The 8,812-nt window shown below is 40.0% G+C and overlaps 1 non-coding gene across 1 annotated transcript; it reads left to right on the top strand.

The window, feature by feature from the left end:
* Nucleotides 1–8,431: 8,431 nt before the first annotated feature.
* On the top strand, nucleotides 8,432–8,503 carry trnae-uuc (transfer RNA glutamic acid (anticodon UUC)). Its single transcript has one exon. It is a non-coding gene; the product is annotated as a tRNA-Glu (tRNA).
* The last annotated feature ends 309 nt before the right edge of the window (nucleotides 8,504–8,812 follow it).

The raw sequence follows: 8,812 nt of genomic DNA, 5'->3' as shown, positions 1-8,812 counted from the left end.
ATGAGAGGTGAGATTGGAGGACCCTGTACTTCCATGTGATTTGGCTCCGGCAGAGTTGGCTTGTTGTCCAAGACCCTATGGCCCCAACTGTTTTACCTCCAGTCTGCTGTTACCTGATATTGTATTGTATGACCTCCAGGATACACTGTATTGTTTCCCACATGTGTCAGAGAAAATGTATTTCCTCATCCTCTTGTGTTTGTTTTCAGACGAGCTACATAGTGGAAACTGAAGGTTTTATCCACCAGACCAGCTCATGATGGCTGGAACTCACTCCAGACTCATGGTAACATCACTCCACTGCTCTGATGTGGCTCTCCTACTGTAACGCACAAACTAAAACATATTTGGAAGGGTTCCAGAGGAAGAAGTGGTTCAACTCCCTTCATGACCTTCTGTAAGTAAGTGTCCTCTTGTGATTGTTTATCTTTAAAAACATCAACTTGACTTTATACTGAGAAATATAATACATATCTGGAGGGTTATAATTCATTTGATTACATTTGATCATGCACTACAAAACAAACAAAATTGTCTATTTTATACAAAACTTGTATATTGTATACACAAGGTCAAACATGTCAAGTATATTGTGGATGGTAGGATTTGACTCAATATAAGTGGACAGTTAAGTGCAACTTTACTTCAATTTAAGTTTACAAAAAAGACACATCTTTATAAAATTCTCTCATGTTTTATTCATGAATATATCTTGATCAACATTGGAGTCTAGGTCAAATGTATCACTTGGAAAAAATCAAAACGTCATATCCAAAGTGTTGACATCATTATCCACCATGTTCAGGATGTTTGCCATACAGATATTTTGTCTTAAACAAACAAAACAACATCAGGTCATACTGTTTGGGAAACTCCGGCCCATATGCACAAAAACAAAGACCTTTGTTGATGTTGTTTGTGTCAGTAAAAAATCAGACTATCCTTCTAAGCACTCATCTGTTCAGTTATGGCACAACACACACACAAGGTGTCAGTGTTGGAAATATAATACAGCAAAGTACGAGCTTGGATTATGTAAAAATATATGGAGTTACATAACAAACTGACTGACTTCATAGTTGATAAATTTGCTCAGAAGTCAGTATTGTGCTGAACTAAACACCATCCGAAGTCCAAATAGTGATTTCACGAGTTAGATGGATTTTCAGATGCAAACTCGCTGCCTGCTTATATTTTATGGTCAAATGTCGAGAAATCTTTTTGTTTGATTCTGCCTTCCAGCAACAAGCAGTCGTGTGTTTGCCAACTCAGTGTGGGTTTCCTCCGTGCTGATTCACTGCTATCAGTCTACCCTTCATTTGTGACAGAGGGTTCAGGGAGTACGTAGAGTATATGCACTCATGGAATAGCACCGTGGTCTTTGCAGCATACAGCCATATTTGTATGAGAGAGTAATGATTCCGACGAGTGGAGGAGCTGCCTGTCATCCTCAGCAGCAGCTCATTAGGAAGGATGAGAAAGAGGGTTCTTCCTCCAATATCCAATGAAAGCTGGAACCGTGAAACAGCCCAACATCCCCCTCACTCTTCAGAACCTCTCTATTTTACACAGCTTGAAGAGACAGGGAACACGGATTTCATTGTGCATTCATTTTTCATCGGTGCATCGCAGACTGTAGGCCAGTCTTTTCCTCTCTTGTAATAGATTGCATCTATTACAAGCTCTTGTAATAGATGTAATCTATTAATTCGAGGCTGCTAATGGTAATGTGATAAATGGCAAAATCCAAGGTGTCAGATAATAGAGATAAATTATTGTATGAAAGCAATCAGAAAACATTTGTCAAACATCTGAAAGAATTATCTCAGTAATGGCACACCAGCTACTGATTGATGTCACACAGGTACACACACCTCTGCAATTATTTCTAAATGAAGAATAAAAACGGTCCTTTCAACTGTATAAATAGTGTGGCGACAATCCGTAGGAAATGTCTGGGGAAAAGCTGTTGTACAAAATACAGATGTCACAACATTGTCACAGCAATGCCAGATGCTTCACGAGGAGAAATGGGATTTTCCAATTCCAATAGTCAGGGGTTGAAAAACGTCTCCTTTGAGTGTCTGCCGTGTGTGTCTGTCTTCCACACAGATCCACTGATCCACTGATGTGAAACTGGACTGGAAAATGAAGCTGGGTAAGGAGAGCGACCTCACACAATTGGAAGCCTCAGGAGGATCAAGCTAGCCTGCCATGGAATCCTATTACTTGTTTTCAAGATTAGCAAATCCAGGATTTCCCTCATCCTTTGGCTTAAATGGATGACCATCCTTTATGTGTGTCTTATTTTATGTCATTTCTGTGAGAAGTGGAGGGACCAAGGGAAATTTTCAGTCAACACAGATTCACATGTATACACACACATGCACAATTGCACACACACAAATATAGAATAATGGATTATGATAGATAATGGGTTACTGTTTTTTTCCCTCAGGCTGTCGTGATCAGCCCACCTCTGAAGAAAGAAGAAACTTTATTGGGTCAAATCACATGCAAACACCTCACCCTGCAAACATGTCATGTGAAATGTGTCTTGCATGCCGCGCTTACGTATCACAACACACAAGACAGCCTTGCTCAAGGGCACCTCGGCAGTGGCAACTGGCAACTCTCCAGCTGCCAGTCGACTTTCTTGGTCCATATGGGGACTTGAACCAGCGACCCTCCGGTCCCCAAGCTAAGTCCCCTATGGACTGAGCCAGATTTGCTGTTCTACAAAAGGCTTAAAATAGTCTTTAAATAATGCAGAAATGCTTTAAATAACATATATATACAGGTATATACAGTATATATATCTATATATAGTATATAGATGTAATATAATGATTCAATAAATTCAATAAATGAATACAAATCATCCTCATTTTAATCCCTGGCTATGTCCATGTCAGTGCAATCTGAAGAAGTCTGTGATTGCTGATCTGTGATTGATGTGTAATCATTTCAATGAGGGATGATACATTCCATGGAATCCTCTAAACTAGAGGCGTTGCAGTCACATGTTAATAACACCATCTCAGTCCTACTCCACTCATGCTAGCCACTGATTCTGGATGGAAGTCCTGTCATCATGTGAGGCCAAAAAGGGTTCCAGCAGACCAAGTCTCAGAATCAAATCAGGTGAATATGGTGATAGCTGCTGAACACAACAACTATTCAAAGATCAGACAGTCCTGCTAACCTTGGGTGTATGGGTTGAAACCTGTATGGGATGAAAAGGTCTAATCAGGTTACAGACACAATCAAAGGTATCAGCCAAGTCTACTCTTAGACCTCAATCGACCTCAATAGACCTCAGTGGGAGGCAGTAGCTCAGTCGGTAGGGCTTCCCCTTGGGGACTAGAGAGTTGCCGGTTCAAGTCCCTGCCTAGGTGCTCATGAGCAAGGCACCAAACCCCCAACTGCTCCCCCCCTCTGTAATTGGTGGTAATGTAAGTTGCTTTGGATAAAAGTGTCTGCTAAATGACCGTCATGTAATGTGATAGCATATGTCTTAGAGGTTCACCCACAACTTTTGCCCAAGCTCACTAAGAAGACGGATGAATGAAAAACACTTAAAGAACCATAACATAGAAGGAAAATGGGGTGGTGAAGGTATTTGTATTTTGTTTGTAAGGAAGTCTTGTAGTCGGAGGATGTTGCAGCTAGGAATCCTGGGAGCTTTGAGGACCCTCTGAGATAAGGAGCCAGCTGGGCACCCAACAAGGCACTGCTGGAGCAGGAAGCCACATGACAGACCGGTATACTGGACACCGCTGGGTTTCAGGAACCCATCAAGCGCATATGCAGGTTGGCCTCATTATTTCCATCCTGTAAAACTCACAGATCTTCACCACAAGCCATGTTTGTGCTACATCAGAACCAAAGACCTACTGGATGCATAGACATGAAAGGAATGACATTGTTCAGTAGGACCTTTTATCAAAAAAAGATGTTGGTGCCTTCAATTTTTTTCAGATTTATCAGACAATTAAATAAAGCTATGAGCCGCAAAGTAGCAGTTCCCAAGAGATGGTAATTATCACACTGAAATTCAAAAGGATTTTCTTTCTTTCATGATATACAGTATCTCTTTGGCCAGCTGAATGTTGCTACATTCTCATTAATACTCACCTACAATTCAGTTTTCCTGTATCATTCCCCATAATCTCCACTAAGATCCTTCACCCACTATGCAACCTTCTGGTTTCTAGTATTCTTTGTTTCAGAGCTAAGTTAAAGTATTATTGACTGTATTGCAGAGCTCTTTGTTTGGATTTTAGCTCTACCCAATGAACTGGCGAGGCAGCATTAGTGTGGCGCAAAATATGTTCAGAATTAGTGCCTAAACTGCCTGGAAAAAGTAGTTGTTGAGCTCCAAGGTTAGGCCAAATCACACATCTGATCTCATGCTCTGCGACTCAAACTGTGAAAAGTATTGTAGCAACAAATGTTGCACCAAACTAAATTTGTTTTTTTTCTACTGAAGCAGAGGAAAAAGTAAGGTTTCTGCACTATAAAATATCCGAAGTTATGCCCTGAACCTAAAGAGGCTGTGGATGTTATAGTTATTATCTATTTATGGGTCATATAGTGTAGACAAGGCTGGATATGAAGCATTTTCCTTTTTATCACATTTGAAACCTATTTTAGCTCCTTATGTGAATATCTGCTACCACAGTGTATGTCTGGTTCCATACACCACCAGCATTTCTCTCTTTGGTGTCGTTACCTTGTCATAATTTATTTTTATCTGAATGCATATTTCTGTTTTATCTCCCAGTTAACATGTCATGTGCCGACAACACGCACAAGCCTGTATCCTGTCCTCAAGGTGATTCAGTTCACATCAGAAGTTCCATGAAAACATAGAAGCAGAGATCTCATACGGACTGGGGTGTGGAAGAAAATGAAAAAAATGTTTGTCCGTTGAATGACTGTTGTCCTATTCCAGACTTCTTTAAAAAAATAATTGAAACCATCCATTCATCGTAGAGATTTATTGTCTGTTCTTCTTTTGCTTTCATCTGGAGGCTTTTGCAGTGAGAGTGGGAAGTCAAATTACTGGGGAAGTGAGGACAACAAGTGCAGTTCTTTTTCTAGAATATTATCAGAGATAAATCTACAGAGGATACTCAGCCTCTATCCATTTATCATCTTAAATGCCAAATAAACAAAGGATAAATATAAAATAATATGACTTACAATGAATGTGCTGTATGCAATCACAACATGTAAGCATCCATCTATTTGTGTTTATAACATTTCAAATCATTGTTTTTGGGCATTCGTTGAAACGTAATTTGAGACTGACACTTGTTATATATCAGTACAGTACAGAGTGACATTACAGACTACATACGTTTGATATCAGGCTTTAATTTTGGATTCATATTGTAAGGTTTTCAAATAGACCAATGAATTTTCAAAGCCCACATCTAAATCTTTATTTAAAGATGCAAAGCATATCATTTCATAAGAGTCTACTCTAATTAAACTTCCGTCAGTGGGCAAACAGGGTGGTGCTAAAGAAGTGTTCTCCTGGGGCTACTTATTTGCAGTATTAAAGAAATTTTGGACTTGAGGATACACTTATCAGTTGGGTAAGATCACTACAAGATAGTGTTCAAACAAAAAAATATTAATTGTGAATATTTTGCACTAGAACCTGGGACACATCAAGACTTCCGTTTATCGCCATTTCTCTTGGCCTTGGCTATTGAACCACTTGTCATCCCTTCAAAGTCCTCCACTCTTTTCAAAGATGTCATTTGTAATGGCGTTGTATGCAGACGACTTGTTGCTCCATGTGATTGGCCCTGCATCTTATCTTCCGATTACGTCGTCCGTCATTCTTCAGGACATAAACCAAATCTTTCAAGTTAGCCCTTGAACAAAATTGTTTCACTTGCTCTTTTTACTCTGCTAGTAAATGTCTAAATTCACACATTGAAGCAAACAGAAGGAACTCACCATGTTGCTCTGGAGCATTTACAGTTCACAGTTCTGCTGATGACTAACAGTGAAATGCAGTCGTAGCCAGGCCAAGGTGGAAACGGATGTATTATCGAGATAGCAACAAAATCTGTCAGAACTTAGCCTACTACAAAGGCTTCATGCTTTTATGTAATTAAATAAATCAAAAAGAAATTAGCTTCTTTCAGTCACAACACTTCCTTCTTTCTAGAAGTTCTGCTGAAATCTGTGATTTCTTTGAAGCCACAAAGTCTTGTTAGGTGGCAGCAAGTTAGAGATTTTGTAAAATGGAACCCAATAAATCCACTTTGAAGATGATGGTATTCACTTTCCAAAATGCAGAACTAAACAAAGAGGCTTTCACTGGATGTCAGCTTTGATTATCTTGTCCATTGATCAAAGGAATACATCCCCATGGTGAAATATCTTAGCAGGGTTTCAAGACTTGGGGGAAAAACCGTGTTGCACTTTTTCAATTTCTCTCTTTATTGCTTGTCCGCCTTCATTAGCTCTTGTTCTATCCCTCATGTAAATATAAATTGACAATTTGGATCAGATCCCTTCAGCACTGATGATTTACTGAAATGAATAAATAGATCAGGTGCACTTTGGGGGGTTTAATGTATGATGTTTCTTATGACCTACATGCACTTCACATTTATCCACCAGTCAAAAGATGGATCATTGCTTGATGGGCGACAATATCAGTGCTTTGAACATTCATTCCTTTATTGCAACATAGTAACAGACAGGGAAATAATTTGGTTCCTTCCTCTGGATTCCATCGTGTATTTACTTCAAATGTCATGTTTTCATTTTCCAAAGAACAGCAAGAGGATGTTTGTTTTCTTTCTTTCTTGACAAAGGTTCATAGTACTTCCAGGTCTATGGAGAGTTCAGGAATTCCATGTTACAGAGTGAAAAACTGATTAACGACAGTCATCAGGAAAGTGAAAACAGATTGTTTACAGGGATGTCATGTACTTGGTCCACTGGGTGAAACCCACATACAGTATAGTATGCTCAAAACCATGAAAAAACAAAAGCTCTGAGCGCCTCTGCAGGTTTTTAGAGTTAAAAAAAAACAACCGTAGCTGCAGGAGTAAAAACAGAAGCATTGTGGGAGTTGTTGTGACCTCAACTCCTTAGACATTTACACAGGCCAAGCTTCACCTCAATTTTACATAACACGATCCCTGACTGTGACTGACTGCATCATGATGCCGTACGTATACAAATACAGAAATCCATGAGAGCTGTGAAACTGTTTTTGTTAATGAGATGGATCTGATGTTATTTTTTGTGTTCTGTGTCCTTTTAAGCTGTTTCAGCTACCAGATGTATCATTATATTAAATATTTTAAGGGATCTCGTGAATTGTGTTCTCTGGCACTGAAAATTAGTTTGGCCAATTGTACAAGCAAGCTGTAAACACTTTGAACTGACAGAAACAACTGTAAGCCTGTCACCCAATGAATGCTTAGTCCCCGATTCTACATTTGTGGCAAACTACTGCTGGGTGTACAACTAAACTTCTTGTCAATGTTTAAAGACACATCCAATGATGCATTGTGATGCTTTCCTCTTCCCTGTAGACCCTGCAGAGTGAAGTAATTCTGGATTCTTCTGGAGATCATTCTGGAGATATTTGGCATTCACTTTGGAACTGTTGAATAGCCTCTAAGGGTTTAGTTGGATACACACATGTTTGCCCTTGCCTCAGAAAATGTTTTCTATGACATTTCACCCTGAAACATCTGTATTTTTCATTAATCTCTATAGCAACTTTCTGGCGCCTTCTCACAGCAGTTTGCAGCTTGCACATCACCTCGTGTAGAGAGGTAACTAAGGTTATTTACTGCATTTCTGGAGGGTTTAAAAACTTTGTAAAGCCATTTGGAGAACACCGAAACGAGCAGAAATGATACCAAAACTACACCTAAAAACACAGTCTATTAGCTTTTTGTGAGCAATTGTAGAATTTGTTTTTTTAATTGTGTGTTTAGAAGATAAATGTACAAAATAAAACTGAACAGTACAAACAAACTCCACAACCAATTAAGTCTACATGACACTGGGGTTCTTCCCACTTTGCCATTCGGGTGGCGAAGGTATTAATGCATGCTTGTGCGTTCAAACATCACTCTCACACCCACCCACACACACACACACATACGCACAAAGGCACACACGTGCACGCACGGACAAACAGACGCACGCACGCACGCACGCACGCACGCACACACACGCACACATAGCTGCCAGACAGACACTTAAAGAAGACATATTCAACCCCCCCAATTTATACAGTTAGAAAGACTATACTCAGAATTAATTAGTGAGTGACTGAGTTTGGTTGTACATTTCCGGAACATCGTTACTTTTTGTAGAATCGCTGGCATACACATTTCTAAATGTTTGAAAAAGTAGGACCATTGGGACAAAAGTAAAGTCCCATATGGTCTAGCGGTTAGGATTCCTGGTTTTCACCCAGGCGGCCCGGGTTCGACTCCCGGTATGGGAACATTCTTTTGGGTAGCTCAGACCAGAGCGAGACCATGCTGGGAACCGGAGGGTCACCAGTTCAAGTCCCTGTGGAACAAGTAAGCAGACTGGTAGCTGGTGAGTTGCCAGTTTGCCTCCAGAGCACTGCCGAGGTGCACACAAGCAAGGCACCGAACCCCCAACTGCTCCATGGGTGCCGAAAAATGGCTTCCCTGCACCTCTTCTGTAATGCATGTGTGTGTGTGTGATATGAGGGGGTGCAAGTTAAATTTCAATTGCGTGGGATTTCCTGTGGATTGCATGCAAAATGATCATGAATAAAATTCTA

Source organism: Genypterus blacodes, unplaced genomic scaffold (assembly GCF_046128005.1).
Source record: "Genypterus blacodes isolate CSIRO-AG114 ecotype Tasmania unplaced genomic scaffold, CSIRO-AGI_Gbla_v1 ptg000072l_1, whole genome shotgun sequence".
Lineage (NCBI taxonomy): Eukaryota > Metazoa > Chordata > Actinopteri > Ophidiiformes > Ophidiidae > Genypterus > Genypterus blacodes.
Note: the sequence above shows the minus strand (reverse complement) of the source record. Positions and strands in the feature narration are given on the sequence as shown.